Genomic DNA, 18,251 nt, shown 5'->3' with positions numbered 1-18,251 from the left:
GGATATGTAACATTTATTAATCCCATTGAGTTTAACACTTTGATCAGCAGAGGGCGATAAAACTCCTTCATTTCATTCTGGATATTATGGGATGTTGTCAGCATCTTTCATATATTAGAATATTCTTCCTGTTTGATTAGTTGGTTTTTATCTTTTACCTCCAACTGGTCTCAACAAACTGTCTGGTTTGTTTCACATATTAATAACTTGGATCAGAAAACGTTTCTGCTGCAGGTTCCTCTGAACACTTCAGATATCAGAGCTGCTTACTGATATTAACACAATTATTATATATGTATGTGTGTGTGATATCTAAAATCCCTTCTGTAAAAACCTTTGTCTCTAATATGTCGACAAAATGAAAACAAGAAGTTTGATTCCGGCTTTATCCAAATGTTCACATATTTGTTCTTGAAATTTATGCAAATGAGCGCATATTTAATAAGATAATTTCTCATTTTCACAAACTTTTATACAACTAAAAAGGCTCAAAATATCACCAAACTTCAACGGTAGCATAATGAGGGTCCCTACTTGTTAACGGAAGCATTGAGAACTTTGTAAGTGTACAGACAGTTTATTCAATAGATAGATTATAAAGACACTCACGTTCATGTTTACATGCCGTCTTGAAAACCAGTCATGTCTTACAGCTGGCGATGCAAACTAAAATCAAAAGCACAAAACAACAAACAATTGTTGTGCAACACAGGTGTCTTCTTACTTGATGGTTTTATTATTATGCACCTTTATTTCTTAAGGTGCATAAGAGTGACTAACGTTTTGATGTATGATTACGTAATCATACAAAAAAACGTTAGTCACTGTTATGCACCTTAAGAAATAAAACCATCAAGTAAGAAGACACCTGTGTTGCACCGGTCATTTTTTGTTGTTTTGTGCTGTTGTGTCCTGCCTTGGCTGCACCGGGTTGTTGTGGTCTGCAGAAGTGCAGAGAACTTCCCCTTTTTCCCTAAAATCAAAAGCAATTTGTTATAGCATAAAACACTATTTTTATATTATCGGTATTTTTATTGTATAAATTCTCATGTAGGCTACAACGCGCAGCAATCGGAGCGGTAATTACTACGTCACTTCCAGAGTCTTCAGCTGATTTTTTTAAACATTATTACGGTGCATAACTTACTGGAACACAACTAAGCAACGTGTTGTTGCTGGTGACAAAACCACTGAGTATATATATATAGATATATATATATATCTATATATATATTTGCATATTTGTATATATGTACATTGAAGCGATACTGTCGATAAAGACCCTCTGATCGCTGTCTGATTCCCTGAAATGAATGCCCGCATTGCATTGTGGGATATCGGCTTTAAATGTGCCCAGCTCGGCTCATATCGTAGCCTTAATGACTGTAATATTTCACTGGTAATAAGACAGAAATAATATTGGTCATATTCAGTCCGACAGGTTGCATTCTCAGCCTCTCTGCAGCCTGAAGGCCACTCAGCACAAATTGGTCCCTTTCCATCGCACACTCTTCTGATCTTCAAACACGTTATCACCAACATCGGAAATGCCTACAACTCAAACACAGGTAGCTCTGATATTCTAACAATATATTTTAGGGATGCACCAATATGAACAATGAACACATGGAGGAAAATTTGAGTAATTCAATTTGGCTGATTACCAATATACAGCAATATAGAAATGATCTTTATGAAACAAGTTTCTATGATAATTGGATTTTGTGTATACTGAAGAACACGTGTAAACACTATATTATAGTAATGTCTTTCTTTTTTGCAAAACATTTGGAAAAGCCAATAAATCATAGATTATTATTCTAAGAGTCTTATAACATTATGGGATGGATCCCTACAGAGATAGACCTTTTAGTTAAAGAGTAAGATCCTTTTAGTTTAACATGAAACAGCCCCGAAATCACCATAACCCACCAACACCACGTAAAAAAAAAACCCAACAAACCACATAAAAAAAAAAAAGTTACGCGTATAAAACCCACAAAACCCCCCCCCCCCTTCAAAAAAAATAAATTTTTTTTTTTTTTTTTAATCAACCCCCCCCCCCCTCCCCTCCCCCCATTAATCAGGACTTTTAGCGTGAATAGAGCCAGCATATCTCCACCAGACTCCATGTAAATAATCAGCACTTTTATCGTGAATAGAGCCAGCATATCTCCACCAGACTCCATGTAAATAATCAGGACTTTTAGCGTGTATAGAGCCAGCATATTTCCACCAGACTCCGTGTAAATAATCAGGACTTTTAGCGTGTATAGAGCCAGCATATCTCCACCAGACTCCATGTAAATAATCAGGACTTTTAGCGTGTATAGAGCCAGCATATCTCCACCAGACTCCATGTAAATAATCAGGACTTTTAGCGTGTATAGAGCCAGCATATCTCCACCAGACTCCATGTAAATAATCAGGACTTTAGCGTGTATAGAGCCACCATATCTCCACCAGACTCCATGTAAATAATCAGGACTTTTAGCATGTATAGAGCCACCATATCTCCACCAGACTCCATGTAAATAATCAGGACTTTTAGCGTGTATAGAGCCAGCATATCTCCACCAGACTCCATGTAAATAATCAGGACTTTTAGCGTGTATAGAGCCACCATATTTCCACATGTTAATGGGTGAATTAAGGGTTTATTTCAACTAAAGCAGAGTTTTTGATAGTTTTATTTAGTTTCTGTCCACTTTGAATGGAGTGTTTTTTACAATGATAAAAGTCCTGATTATTTACATGGAGTCTGGTGTAGTTTGGTGATGGTGATTTCGGGGCTGTTTCTTGTTAAACTAAAAGGATCTTACTCTTTAACTTAAAGGTCTAACTCTGTAGGGATTATAATAATAATCTGAGTCTGTCAGCAGCAACAACAGAACTTTTAGTGACTCTAACTGCTGCTGAACATTAGTCCTGTAGGGTTACATTACAGCTTGGTTCTGGTTTAATACTGGACCAGTTTCACAGATGTGATATATTGTGCATCCCTAATAGATTTTACTTGTATGTTGCTGTTCAAACACTTTTTTAATTTACATTTAAATTGACGAAAACAAACTTCCAACAGGTGTGTTCAGTGCCCCGGTGAGAGGAGCGTACCACTTTTAGTGGTGGATCACTGGAAATGGAGACGGAAGTCACGCTTCAGGTCTTGTGTTGGTCAAGAACTCAGCGAATGTTTACATTGCATGGGAGTATCAGACTGCCGGTTTTATGAGTTCTTCTAATGGCGCTTAGCTGTTGCTGGAGGGGGGAGACTTCATGTTTGTGCGTCTGTGGGCTACTGCTGTGGCGTATGACAACGAAAATCACCTCACCACCTTCAGTGGCCATCTGCTGTTCCCCATGTAAAGACAGAAACAGCAGCTCTGTGATAGTCACACAGGGTTTTGTTGTCTTAAACAAGTCTTCATAGATTTAAAGTGGTTTCATCTGCATCCAAATAATAATAATAAGTAATCTTTTTTTCCTATGAATATAAACAGGTTAATGTTTTTGAATCTCTCTTGTTTCTGTCATTTTAATCAAATAATAAACATATATCATTGCAATTAAATCTGTGAACGTTTCTTTATTCTTCTTGTTTCTACTACTACATTTATTGAGACTTTTGTTTACTTCAAATCAAATAATTCTTCCAGTGATAATAAATAATCCTTTACCCACACATCATCCTTACACTCAGGACTGAGAAACATTCAGACACTCTCTTATTTATCTTCATCTTTTTATTTCTCTCATTCCCATCAAATCAGATGTGACGTCATGAGAGTCATCCCAACAGTGAAGTAACATTCAAACACCCAGACAGACAGATATGAGATATAAAACAGCTTCTTCTCCCCAAACACCCAGACAGACAGATATGAGATATAAAACAGCTTCTTCTCCTCTAACACCCAGACAGACAGATATGAGATATAAAACAGCTTCTTCTCCTCTAACACCCAGACAGACAGATATGAGATATAAAACAGCTTCTTCTCCCCAAACACCCAGACAGACAGATATGAGATATAAAACAGCTTCTTCTCCTCTAACACCCAGACAGACAGATATGAGATATAAAACAGCTTCTTCTCCCCAAACACCCAGACAGACAGATATGAGATATAAAACAGCTTCTTCTCCTCTAACACCCAGACAGACAGATATGAGATATAAAACAGCTTCTTCTCCTCTAACACCCAGACAGACAGATATGAGATATAAAACAGCTTCTTCTCCTCTAACACCCAGACAGACAGATATGAGATATAAAACAGCTTCTTCTCCTCTAACACCCAGACAGACAGATATGAGATATAAAACAGCTTCTTCTCCTCTAACACCCAGACAGACAGATATGAGATATAAAACAGCTTCTTCTCCTCTAACACCCAGACAGACAGATATGAGATATAAAACAGCTTCTTCTCCCCAAACACCCAGACAGACAGATATGAGATATAAAACAGCTTCTTCTCCCCAAACACCCAGACAGACAGATATGAGATATAAAACAGCTTCTTCTCCTCTAACACCCAGACAGACAGATATGAGATATAAAACAGCTTCTTCTCCCCAAACACCCAGACAGACAGATATGAGATATAAAACAGCTTCTTCTCCTCTAACACCCAGACAGACAGATATGAGGATAAAACAGCTTCTTCTCCTCTAACACCCAGACAGACAGATATGAGATATAAAACAGCTTCTTCTCCTCTAACACCCAGACAGACAGATATGAGATATAAAACAGCTTCTTCTCCTCTCTCCCCAAACACCCAGACAGACAGATATGAGATATAAAACAGCTTCTTCTCCTCTAACACCCAGACAGACAGATATGAGATATAAAACAGGTTCTTCTCCTCTAACACCCAGACAGACAGATATGAGATATAAAACAGCTTCTTCTCCCCAAATTAAAACAGAGTTCTGGATGTGTTGATGGCTGCAGATGACCAGAGGTTTTTAGAAGATGTCCAAGAGAAAGCAGCAGCACATAGAGGCTAAGCAGCCCCCCAGACACGAGCTCTTAGAGTCACCGCCACGGTTGATGTCATGATTCTGGTCAGAGAGAGAGAGAGAGAGGGAGAGAGAGAGACACACACACTACAGGTTACAACGTAAGGCCAATTCATGTTTCAGTGCCCAATTTTAACGATCTGAGCGCACGGTGTGAAGCGCCTGGTGCAGGTGTGTTTAGGGCGTCCAAATCCACTTTTGCTAGTTTAATGGAGGTGTGTTCTGGGCGTAACATGCAATCAGCCAATCAGAGATCATCTCCCATTTCCTTTAAAAGCCAGGCGTGTTTGGACCTTGGAGCATTGCTGTTATGATGGAGGATTTACACCCTAATATTTTTATATAGTAATATATTTATTTGTAATCTTCTGCATGTGTGTGTGCTGCTGTGTGTGTGTGTGTGTGTGTGTGTGTGTGTGTGTGTGTGTGTGCTGCTGTGTGTGTGTGTGTGTGTGTGTGTGTGTGTGTGTGTGTGTGTGTGTGTGTGTGTGTGTGTGTGTGTGTGTGTGTGTGTGTGTGCTGCTGTGCGTCCCTGTGTGTGTAACAAGTATAGTGTGCGCGCGCTGTGCACGAGCCTAGGAGCATTTTACTAATGCTCTGTTAAAATAACAATGAAATGCTGCGTTATTGACTTTAGACCAGGTTTTTGTTGGTCAATGGAGCAATCACTTCCCGCTGCCTCAAGATAGCAATACTCCCAGAATGCACCTGAACACACCTCCCTGTAAGACCAGCACGCCCAGAATGCACCTCCCTGTAAGACCAGCACAGATGGACTCAGGTGCATTTGCTATTTAAACGACGTGGGCGCAGGACGGGAAACTGACAACTGGGTCGGTCTTAAACTAGCAAAGACACTCGGGTCAGGCTTTGCGCTGCAAGATAGAGTTAAAGATAAAGAGTTAAATCTGGAGATACCGACCCTATACCGTAGCCTGACGTCACCTCTCTAAACATGTAACTAGACTTCTCTCGGCCGTGGCATGGTAGCCCCCCCGACTCATTTCCTGGTTCTCCTTCTCCAACAACTTGAGATCAAGGAGAGGGTTAACTTCTCCTGGTACACATTTCACACCGTGGTCACACAGACACAGAGACACACACACACACACACACAAACACACACACACAAACACACACACGCACACACACACACACACACACACACACACACACAAACACACACACACACACACAAACACACACACACACACACACGCACACACACACACACACACACACAAACACACACACGCACACACACACACACACACACACAAACACACACACACACACACAAACACACACAAAACACACACACACACACAAACACACACACGCACACTCACACACACACAAACACACGCACACACACACACACACAAACACACACACACGCACACAGACACACATAAACACACATACACACACACACACAGACACACACACACACAGACACAGAGACAAACACAGGCACAAACACACAAACACACACAGAAACAGAGACACAGAAACACATAAACACACACATAAACACACACAGACACACACACAGACACAGAGACACAAACACACACACACACATAAAAACACATAAACACACAGGCACAGACAGACACAAACACACACATAAACTCACGAACAGACACAAACACACGCACACACATAAACCCCCCCACACACACACACACAGACACAAACACACACATAAAACACACACAAACACACACACACAGACACACATAAACACACACACACACACACAGACACACATAAACACACCAAACACACACACACACACTCTCACATCAGCAGCTGTTGGGATTGTCCTGTAGAATAGAAGCTGTCTCCAGGGCTCTGGCTCCCTCTGCTGACTCTGAACACTAACTGTATCTCTTTATTTCATTTAATCAAAGTTTAGTTTTTAAACCAGCACATTGAACCCCTGCTCCATGTCCAGCGCTACGTTTTGGTTTTTAAGTCTATGAGTTTGGATCCAAAGTGATCTCGGTGCACCGAGTGTTTTTATCTCTAGTAGAAGAACTAATCTCTGTTTACACTAACACGCCCTAACCCCAAAATATCTCCTCATCATCCTGGTATACTGGACATAAACAGTTACCATGGTAACATTCTGGTAAACTGGACATAGACAGGAGGCAGCGTGGAGACTCCCACTGCTGGTAGTTACCATGGTAACATTAGTAGCTTTAGTCTCAGGGGTGAGAGAGGGAAACGCCAGAGCAGGGGGAATGAGTGGGGACAACACCAGAGCGGGGGAATGAGCAGAGAGAATGAGAGGGGGAAACAATAGAGCAGGGGGAATGAGAGGGGGAAATGTCAGAGCAGGTGGAATGAGAGGGGACAACACCAGAGCAGGGGGAATGACAGGGGACAACACCAGAGCAGGGAGAATGAGCAGAGGGAATGAGAGGGGGAAACAATAGAGCAGGGTGAATGACAGGGGACAACACCAGAGCAGGGGGAATGAGAGGCGACAACACAAGAGCAAGGGGAATGAGCAGAGTGAATGAGAGAGGGGGAAAAAATAGAGCAGGGGGAATGAGAGGGGGAGACGCCAGAGCAGGGGGAATGAGCAGAGGGAATGAGAGGGGGAAACAATAGAGCAGGGAGAATAAGAGGGGGAGACGCCAGAGCAGGGGGAATGAGAGGGGGAAACATCAGAGCAGGGGGAATGAGAGGGAGACGCCAGAGCAGGGGAATGGAAGAGGGGAAACATCAGAGCAGGGGGAATGAGAGGGGGAAATGCCAGAACATGGGGAATGAGAGAGGGGACAACACCAGAGTAGGGGGAATGAGCAGATGGAATGAGAGAGGGAAACAACAGAGCAGGGAGATGGGGAAGCACGCAAGAGCAGGTGGAATGAGAGAGGGACAACACCAGAGCAGGGGAATAGGAGGGAGAAACGCCAGAGCAGGGGAATGAGAGGGGAAACACAGAGCAGGGGATAGGCAGGGGGAATAGGAAGGGGAGACAGAGCAGGGGTAATGAGGGGGAAACAACAGAGCAGGGGAATGAGCAGAGGGAATGAGAGGGGAAACAAGAGAAACAGGGGGAATGAGGGGGGAGATGCCAGAGCAGAGGGGAATGAGGGGGAAACAAACAGGGGGAATGAGAGGGGAAGCACCAGAGCAGGTGGAATGAGAGGGGAAACAACAGAAGGAGCAGAGTGAATGAGAGGGGAAAATAGAGCAGGGGAATGAGAGGAGGAAATGCCAGAGCAGGGGAATGAGCAGAGGGAATGAGGCAGGAAACAACAGAGCAGAGGGTAAAAGGGGAAGCATGGAGAGCAGGGGGGAATGAGGAGGGAGGAATGAGGAAGGGGAAACATAAGCATGGGGGATAGAGGGGACAACACCAGAACAGGGGGAATGAGCAGAAGGAATGAGAGGGGGAAACAATAGAGCAGGGGGAATGAGAGGGGGGAGACGCCAGAGCAGGTGCAATGACAGAGGGAAACAACAGAGCAGGGGTAATGAGAGGGGGAAACACCAGAGCAGGTGAAATGAGCAGAGGGAATGAGAGGGGGAAACAATAGAGCAGGGTGAATGAGAGGGGGGAGATGCTGGAGATGGGGAGGAGGGGAAACAACAGAGGAAAGGGGAATGAGAGGCACAGAGCAGGGGAATGAGAGGGGAAACAACAGAGAAGGGGGAATGGGAGGGGAAGCATAGGCAGAGGGGGAATGAGAGGGGAAACAACAGAGAAGGGGGGAATAAGGAGGAGGGAACAGAGCAGGAGATGAGAGGGGAAACACCCAGAAGGGGGAATGGGGAGGGGGAAACAACAGAGAAGGGAGAATGAGGAGAACGACGCAAGAGCAGGGGGAATGAGAGGGGAAACAACAGAGAGGGGGAATGAGAGGGAAAACAACAGAGCAGGGGATGGGAGACAAAGAGAAGGGAGAATGAGGAGGGCGAGAAAGCATAGGCAGGGGAATGAGAGGGGTAAACACCAGAGCAGGGGGAATGACACACATGCCGGCTCTGTTGTCTTAAAGAGAATAACGCACAAGTTGAAACTTCAGGCCATCACGTTTTAAATGTTATATATAATGGCTGTATGTCTTCATGTGTATTATCTTATGATATATATCCGAGGGCTGTATGCTGTAAAGCCTGTAATGAGGATGTACCATTATTAATGTGTCTGCTCCTAAACTGGCCCACCAAACGCAGGGCTTTGGGACGCCTGGCTATTTCCTGTGATGATCCTGCAGGGTAGCCGGGGGCCGAGGGGCCGAGGGGGGGTTGGGGGAAGTACTGAGGAGGGACTTCATTATTCATCTGGACGTATAGATAGATAGATAGATAGATAGATAGATAGATCTAGGCAGAGATGCATCTCACAAGCCGGAGGCGGTCTCTACGTATAGATATGTATGGTTGGGACTCTGTGACCTACCTGTGGTTTTTGGCTGCTCCCTCTGGTACCCTTGGTACCCGGGCTGATACAGGTAGGGTCCTGGGGGTCCCGATGGTGCCAGGAAGGGGTAGTGGTCTCCTGCACCTGTGTAGGCCTGAGGGTAGGTCTGCAGAGGAGACACACATGGCTGTTGTTATTCCATAGTATCATTAATACTAATTTAGTCTATAGTCGTTTGTTAATCCTTGATGTAGAGAGCTCAAGCATAACTATGTCTAGGAAGTATGCCATCCACTGTTTTATACAAAGGGAGTGGGGGGGGGGGAGCCAGCGCTGAGCTATCATTTTATTGGTCGCGGTTGAGCTGGCTAGCCAAATCTTTCTCTGTCTCCCAAGCAGGTTAAGTAACAAAACAATCAGTAGTAGGAATTCGACATCCTATCACATCAGATATTATTGATGTTGTTTTATTTCAAAACTCATGCACCTGTTCACACTCCCAGACCTGTTCACACTCGCAGACCATGTGGAGGAAAGTTCCAGTTTGTTCAGGTTGACAGAACATACAATAGGGATTAGGAATGGCTTTAGAGACGTATCTCTTCTGAGGAGTCCAATACGTCTATATGAAGTGGATCTGCTGGTGATTTGGGTTCTTGGAACAGTGGGAAATGTTGTCCCAAACTGTTTCCCAATTAATTACGTTACCCGTAGGGCTCAGCTCTCGCTCCCATTTCTTTACTACTGGGAGTTTGCCTACGGATACTTGCATCAGTTTAGCATAAATCCTGGACACCAATCCTCTCACCAGAGAATCAACGAGACAGGGTGCATCTTAAGACTGTTCCCCCATGGTACTCCATAACATTTTAGGGCTGACCTTAAGCGAAGATAAAGGAAGAAGGATGTCCTAGGGACCTCAAAGCTAGGTCTCAGGTCTTCAAAACTTAACATACCTTCCTCATTGAATAGCTGGACTTGCTACCAGACATTAAGTGAATGCCAAATTGGGGTGTTCAAATGCCACTTATTGCTGTAGCGTAGTTGCTCCTCCATCTGTTTAAAGTTGGTCAATGTGTTGGTGATAATGGGGCCAAAGGCTAGCATACACTTTTTTGATCACACACCTGTAAAGGCGAGGTCTTGCAGTGTTAGACTTGCAGTGAGGTTTTGCTCTATTTCTCTCCATGGGACTGTAGATGAGGGGTCCATCCACACTCGGAGGGCCCGTAGATGAAAAGCTCTGTGGTACAGACATAAGTATTTTCTGAAGAAAACAACTGAACCTCTCTGTTATTCATTTGTTTTTTTACACAGAAAGGATGGACCTTTAGTCAATCACTTATGCCAACTGACCATCTGTTTACCACCAGGCCACATTCCATTCACTGACTTCAACAGATAAGGTCATCAGCTTGGTCGCCCAATCTGGTCGATTGAAATCGAACAGCCTGACTGAATAAAGGAAGGACTGTCAACATAACAAGATTATATAAAGCCGCATCCTGACAGGAAAACAAAGCCAAAATACAACAGAATGAAGATCTCAGTGAGTTTTACGCTCTGGCTGCTGCTCGGCGCCGTCTCCCCAAGTGAAAGTGTTGAATGCCAGCAGACTTTCCCACAAGACATCTACGCTGCGCTGAGAGAGATGACCGCCTTGTTGGTTCAACTGAAGGCAGACATGAGATTCCTGCAGACTCAAGGTACAGTAATGGTCTGCTTAGATCGTGTCATAGCAGTTCAGAGATATCCAAAAGGAGAGAAATATGTATTTTTCTATGTAGAGGAGCAAAGTAGGGTTGCACATGGCTACTGATTATTTTTATTGTGGATTAATGTGTGGATTATCATCTGGATAAATGTTTTATTAGCTTAGTCTCTAAATGGTGAATAATGTTGATCAGTGTTTCCCAAAAAGCCCAGATGAACATCCTCAACTGTCCTGTTTTGTCCACAACTCAAATACATTCAGTTTCCTCTCACAGAGCAGAGAAGAAACTAGAAAATATTCATATTTAACAAGCTGACACAACTTTCACTTTTTACATAAAAAAATGACTCAAGCCAATTCATCAATTATCGAAATAGTTGGAGATTAATTTAATAATGACTAATCCTTTAATCTTTGCAGCTCTAGATTAATGTCTAAAGAAACAACAGAACAAGCAGCACAGCAGAAGACTGAAGTGGACAAGTTGAATCAACAACAGCTAGGTATTGTTCTCTGATCATTGTTCTTGCTGCCGGCTGCTTCTGCTGCTGAGATATTTACAGCGAGACATTTCATTTTTACTAAATAAAATCATGGTGTTCAAACACTTCTAACTTCTGGTAAATTTAGGAGAAATCTACACACCAAGCTCCAGCAGATCTTCTAAGAACAGTGACACTGTTATCAATTGAACCTGAAGTTACCTCGGTAACGTCAAATCTTGCTTCGTAGGACAGGCCTCTGTAGGGTTACATTACAGCTTGGTTCTTACTGGACCAGTTTCAGAGATGTGATATATTGTTCATCTCTAATATATTTCCCTTGTATGTTGCTGTCCAAAGACTTTTTTCATTTTCCATTTAAAATAACAAAAACAAATGTCCAACAGGTCTGTTCACTGCCCCGGTGAGAGGAGCGTACCACTTTGAGTGGCATTTCGCTGGAGACAACAGCCGTGGTTCAGCGGGTTGGTTGGTCAAGAACACAGAAAGTTTTTGCGGTATACGAGCAACAGGGGACCGTTTTTTTAGGTGTTTCTAATGGTGTTACACTGCTGCTGGAGGTGGGAGATGTTGTGTTTGTGCGTCTGGCGGCCACCAGTTTTGTGTTTGAAAATTAGAATCACCTCACCACCTTCAGTGGGCATCTGCTGTTCCCCATGTAAGACAGAAACAGCAGCTCTGTGATAGTCACACAGGTTTTTGTTGTCTTAAACAAGTCTTCATAGATTTAAACTGATTTTCATCTGTATCCAAATAAAAAGTAATACTTGTTAACAGGGATCTTTTTTTTCTTCAAATTTTAAACTGGTTAATGTTTCTGATTCTCTCTTGTTTCTGTCATTTTAATCAAATAAACATATATCATAGCAATTACATATGTGAGCGTTTCTTTAATCTTTGCATTTAACCAAACTGGGTTCATTTCACAGCGTTATTGACATGTTTAAAACCACAAAAAGCGTCAAAATTGTGTGTGTGTGTGTGTGTGGACAAAATTCTGGTTTTAAATTCATTTTAAAGTTAAATTATAATATACATAAAATATGTTATAATAACATCATAATTTCATAAAGGCTGCTGCCAGTTACTGATCCTCACAATGTCATAAAATGTGTGTGTGTGTGTGTGTGTGTGTATGTGTGTCTCTGTGTTGATTCAGGAGTCTCCACCATCCTGGTACTCTTAGACTTTACCGCTGCCTTCAACACTATTGACAACTCAATCCTCTTCTCACGCTTGGAACAGTGTGTAGGAATTAAAGGTACTGTACTCAGGTCCTTCCAATCATACTTAGGCCCTATCCTGTTCTCATTATATATGCAGCCCTTGGCGTCAATATTTGAGAAACATGAGGGCCAATAACCAGGATCAAAACCAGATGAGATGGAGCCTTTGCTGTAGCCCCCCTAACACACACACACACACACACACACACACACACACACACACACACACACACACACACACACACACACACACACACACACACACACACAAATAGACAAAGACACACAGACACAGACAAACACAGACACACAGTTTACCATTTCATATTAAACCCGCCCTTTTTCTTTGGCCTTTCCTTCCAGTTAAGTAAAGATATTATTACCTTTTATTCGTTTATTATTGTCCTTTGTGAAATACACTGTATTCAATCGTTGATTTAACCTTGTAAAGCATTTTGTTTTTACAGTTTTTTCCAACTGCTTGCACACGTTTTCAAAACTATGTCTCCTTTCTTCAAAACTCTACACACAATTCCCCAAACTGTACACACAAAAGCCAAAATGCCTCACATCTCCTTCAACATGAAACTACCATAAACACATCTCAAAATGAAGCATTTGCATCAAACACTTTTTTCATAATAGTTAGTTTTTGGATATACCATGTACACACTGTTGTTCTAAATCTAAAGCTCTTCTGTCTTTCATAATCTTATATCTATATTTACAATGTTGTAGAGAGAAAGTGATCTGCTGAGAGGGGTTGAAAAGTGCACTGTAAAAAACTATGTCATGTTACAGTCAAACAGAAAATATGTATAAGAGAAAACTTGTGTTTGTAAAAGTAGCACGGTGTTGTATACAGTAGCATGACACAAGAACACAACACTACAAACATATGGAAACCAGAGGTATCATTTTTACAAAAAAGAATGTGTGTGTTGTGTCTGTGTGTGTGTTGTGTCTTTCTGTCTATGTGTGTGTGTGTGTTTGTGTGTGTCTTTCTTTCAATGTGTGTGTGTGTGTGTTTTTGTGTGTATTTCTGTCTATGTGTGTATGTGTGAACGTGTGTTGTGTGTGTGTGTGTGTGTGTGTGTTAAGTTCTGGAGTATGGCAGAGCAGAGGCAGCAGGCAGGGTAGAGCTTATTTGATTGATTTAATGAATAATAGAATACGAACAAAAGGTGTCCAGCCAAACAGCAGGTAAAGAAAAAATCCAAAATATGAGAAAGTAATCTGAAACAGGACAAGGGGAACACCGAGGGCGTTTCTCAATACCAAGAATGCAAAGTACGGACTTGTGTTCTTGGGGAGAACGTTCTTGCTGGTTGTTCTTGGAAGAATGGACTCGCAAGTTCACAAGCACAGAAAACGCTGTTAACAGTTTGAGACGATGCCTTCTTCCTGTTATTGCTCAACACTCCCAGCACAGAGGCTACCTGCAAGGCTCCAAAATACCAGCTAGAAATAAAAACTACAACAATATAACCACTTTGTATTAAAACAATCTCCGGACAAGAAAACCTCATAATGCTACAACTATTGCAATAATATTGAAAAATAAAACTAATTGAGCTTTAATTTTATTGTTTATGGTTTAGCTCAAACACCCCTTACTTATTCAAAAGAGTGGAACGTGATCCCTACTATTATTAGCATATAATTTTAAGTCAGTTTAAATTTAACAAATAAATAGGCATATGCACTGGTGTGTCCTATGTGTTCCTATTAGTGTTATGTGGAATTATCATTTCTATATTATTGTAGTGCACTGTATATGCCCAGGGAGATGGAAATTAGAAATTCAAATTATAGAAGGTTGGTGTCTCCCCTTTAGTCTACATAACATGTCATAGTATGTTACCACTTTATGTACCACTGTTTATTTATCATAAAGACTGAAACTCAACTTCTAATAAATCAGAAAACAAATACACCAAAAATATGAACTAAATACTAAATATAATGTAGGCTATAGCATATGGCATAATTTAAACAAGTCTCCCGAAAATAAACGGGTATATCTCATAGACTAATAATATACAGTCTATCTATGGTATATCTCTCCTCTGCCTGCTTTGTGTGTGTGTGTGTGTGTGTGTGTGTGTGTGTGTGTGTGTGTGTGTGTGTGTGTTGAGTTTAACTCCGAAAAGACAGTTAACCACATGTGTTGTGATATTTAAACAAACGATCCGAAACGGCGAAATAAAAGCCTCTTATTTACGGGACCGGTCTAAAAGACCTCCGTCTTACAGCGGGATCTCCGAGTGTGACTGTCCGAGCGCTGAGCTAGCGGCCCCGGCAGGCGCAAGCTGGCGGCCGCGTCATTTTATGGAGCTCCGAAAACTCCGAAAACTTTGGAGCAAATTGTCAATTCGGCAAAGATTTTCGCAAGACTGCCTATATTCGAAATATAAACCATTCATTTCTCGCCTAAAATGTTCTCAGAAGTGAATTTAGTGATGAATAAGATGGCGAAAATTGTTAAAATTGTCCAGTTTTTGGGCTGTCTATGTACTGGAAATCCAACCATCATTGAATGCCAAAATGAATGTTGGGATACAGGTGCTGCGAAGTTCATATATATATAATACAAGTTACCAACCGATGTATCCTTGGTAAATGGGCGTGTCAAGAATACATCCTGGAATTTTAACTGTTCTTGGCGAAATGCAAACTTGTGTATTGGGACAGTACTTTGGCAACACGAGATGATGTATCACAGGGACACAAGAACACAAGTCAATAGAAGAACACAGATTGGGAAACGCCCAAAGACTAAATACACAGGGTAACGAGGTAACACAAGACAGATGACACAAGGGCAGGGAGACAGGTGAAACACATTAGGGCTGGGATGAACAATCAAAAAAGGACAGGAGGAAAATTATTCTTAAAATACATCAGGTGCATATTGCTGTTCATTTAATTATTAAGTTATTATTTAAAGTTGTGACCATTTTTATATAATTATTCATGTGACAGTCATTGTTACTTTTATATTGCTGTATGAAGACTGCTGTTCATATTGTTGTAAGAAGTTTGATGAATATATTATGGCAGTTGTTGAGATAATTAGAAAAGGCTAATACAATTTCAAATGTGTTTTAAATGAAGTCTGTTACTAAGGGCAATACATACAATGCTGTACATTTCTATAGTTGACCAATGCACCTTGAATTATTTTAGTTGATTATTTTTTTTTTAATTCTTTAACAATAAGGATCATGTTTCCATTGTATTTGGCATTCTTAGCACACAATTTGTGTTGTCCAGTAAACTGGGACTCTCATTTGGGAGGATTGTACAATTTAAGAACATATTCTAATTGTACACTCCTCCCAAATGATAGTCTCAGTTCACTGGACCAGTAACTATGTAGGCTACTGTACATTCATGTAACAGTTTTTGACCTTATATTTTGCTGCGGGGAAATAACTGATGAATATACTCTGTTCCATTCATGTTTACATTGTGCATGGAATTTATCACTTAATTATCTTTATAGTTTCTAGATATTAGAGTCCAATTTCTTCAGTGTCTTTATTTTCTATGTCCATATATATGAGGGAGCAAAGCATTTCATATGTAGAGAAGGAAACTCGTCCTCTATAAAAAATAAAAAAAGCGTGGCACATAATAGCGGACCGACTGAATGATAGTCTAAAAATATATATTTACGAACTACTGCTTAACTGAAACCATTCAATGAGTCACTGTCATTTGCAAAAACGAACAGTTGCATTAAAAGCGAGCAGTGGAAGTTAATATGACTTAGGAAATTTATATTTTAGCCCATGAGAGAGAGAGAGGAACAGAGTGAAAGAGATATTTACGCATCATCTAGCGTTGTAGAAAATTGATCTTCATGGTAAATTTCCTGAGTAACATTATCTTCTGCTTACTTTTAAGGCAAAGAGTACTACTGTTAATTTGTGCAAATGATTAGTAGCCTAATCCTTGGATGGTATCATGACGGTTTCAATTCAGAGCAGTGGTCAGCTTACGCATTCAGTCGGTCCATGGTCGTCTGCTATGCTTTCTCTCGCTGTTTCATTACATGTAATAAACAAATAATTTATTTCATGTCATCATACTTCCACAAGAAGCTGCTGCTCACTCTGTATAAAGTATGAACAATGCGTATTCTCCATTTTGGCATCAGTAAATCTGTGATCGACCTCGAGGTCTTTTGAGGAAAGCCGTGGACGCGCATCTATCTGAATTAGTTCAGCCTGACTCGACCTAGTCGCTCCTCCTCAGCCTGGCTCGGCCTTCGTGAAACGCACCAAGCCAGGCTGCACAGATTAGACTAGGTCAAGCCTCGCTTTATCAGTTATCCTGGATTTATATATTCTGCTTTTGTGAAACAGGCCCCTGGACTTCAGCCGTTAGTACAGAGGCCCGTGGTGGTGGACCAGGACGGGGCTGTGTGGACACTGCTCTGTGGAACCGTGAGCACTGGCGCTTGGTTCTGACTGATCTTTAAAAAGAGAAATTAAAAGATTTAATGCACTTCATTTGTGTCATTATTTTAGACAGGCAACAAATCAGTGTTTGTACTGTGGCTATTTCTCTCACCATTTGCCTGCTTGGACTCAGGATCATCAGTGTCTCCCCCACCACGAATGCCACAAACTGAGGGAGACCCGATAAGTGCGGCCACTCGCTCCTCAGCTGGCGTTAATGTCAGTTCGGGGTCTGACTGGCCTCCTCCCGTCTGATTTTGGCTGCGCCTCATCGACCTTATTGGAAATCAGAATACTACAAGTTATATTTAATGATTTAAGTGTAGAAAATTATTTATTACTTATTGGAGAAATAACTTAAATATTAAAACCTCTGCAGGAGTTCGATTTACCGCAGAAACACTGTTGACTGCAGCAGTAACCTCGGTCCACACCGCATTTTTCCTTGATCCTTTGATGCCTGATTTTAAGATTCCAAATAAAATCAAGCGGTTTGCCTCCACCTGAGACATGAGCGTCTCTATTTCTGCCTCAGAGAAATTACTTTTCTTTGCCGGATGTCGCTTATCTGTGTCGTAAATTCTAAGGGCGAGGCCTCTAACCCGTGAATATATCTAGGCGTGAAATTTAAATTATGATTTTTTCCAGCCGCTGCATTTATCAATGTACGACCATTCTTACACTCTGATTGGTGTGATATGAATGTTTCATTAATCACACATGAAGACTATTGTTAGATGATTTCTGGGCTAATATCTGCGCTGGTTTCTACGTTAGGTTGATAAATGAGGGCCAGTATCTCTGGAACATGAGTTTTCTACTTTCACACTCACTCAGTTTACTCTCTGATTGGATGAAGAAACAATGGGTGGGATGGCTTCAGACCAGACGTGACATGGAAATGATCAAACGGTGCACCGCTGC

General features: G+C 41.6%; 2 long non-coding RNA genes across 2 annotated transcripts; one reads left to right on the top strand and one right to left on the bottom strand.

Moving 5' to 3' along the window:
* Nucleotides 1–1,552: 1,552 nt before the first annotated feature.
* Nucleotides 1,553–17,343, top strand: LOC120544188. The gene is made up of 3 exons (XR_005636473.1): nt 1,553–1,568; nt 12,792–12,893; nt 17,232–17,343. It is a non-coding gene; the product is annotated as an uncharacterized LOC120544188 (long non-coding RNA).
* Nucleotides 17,215–18,245, bottom strand: LOC120544186. The gene is made up of 3 exons (XR_005636471.1): nt 18,161–18,245; nt 17,440–17,603; nt 17,215–17,341 (listed from the first exon to the last, which is right to left on the bottom strand). It is a non-coding gene; the product is annotated as an uncharacterized LOC120544186 (long non-coding RNA).
* Nucleotides 18,246–18,251: the final 6 nt, after the last annotated feature.

Source organism: Perca fluviatilis, chromosome 16 (assembly GCF_010015445.1).
Source record: "Perca fluviatilis chromosome 16, GENO_Pfluv_1.0, whole genome shotgun sequence".
Classification (NCBI taxonomy): domain Eukaryota; kingdom Metazoa; phylum Chordata; class Actinopteri; order Perciformes; family Percidae; genus Perca; species Perca fluviatilis.
This window is presented reverse-complemented; position numbering and strand designations above follow the sequence as displayed.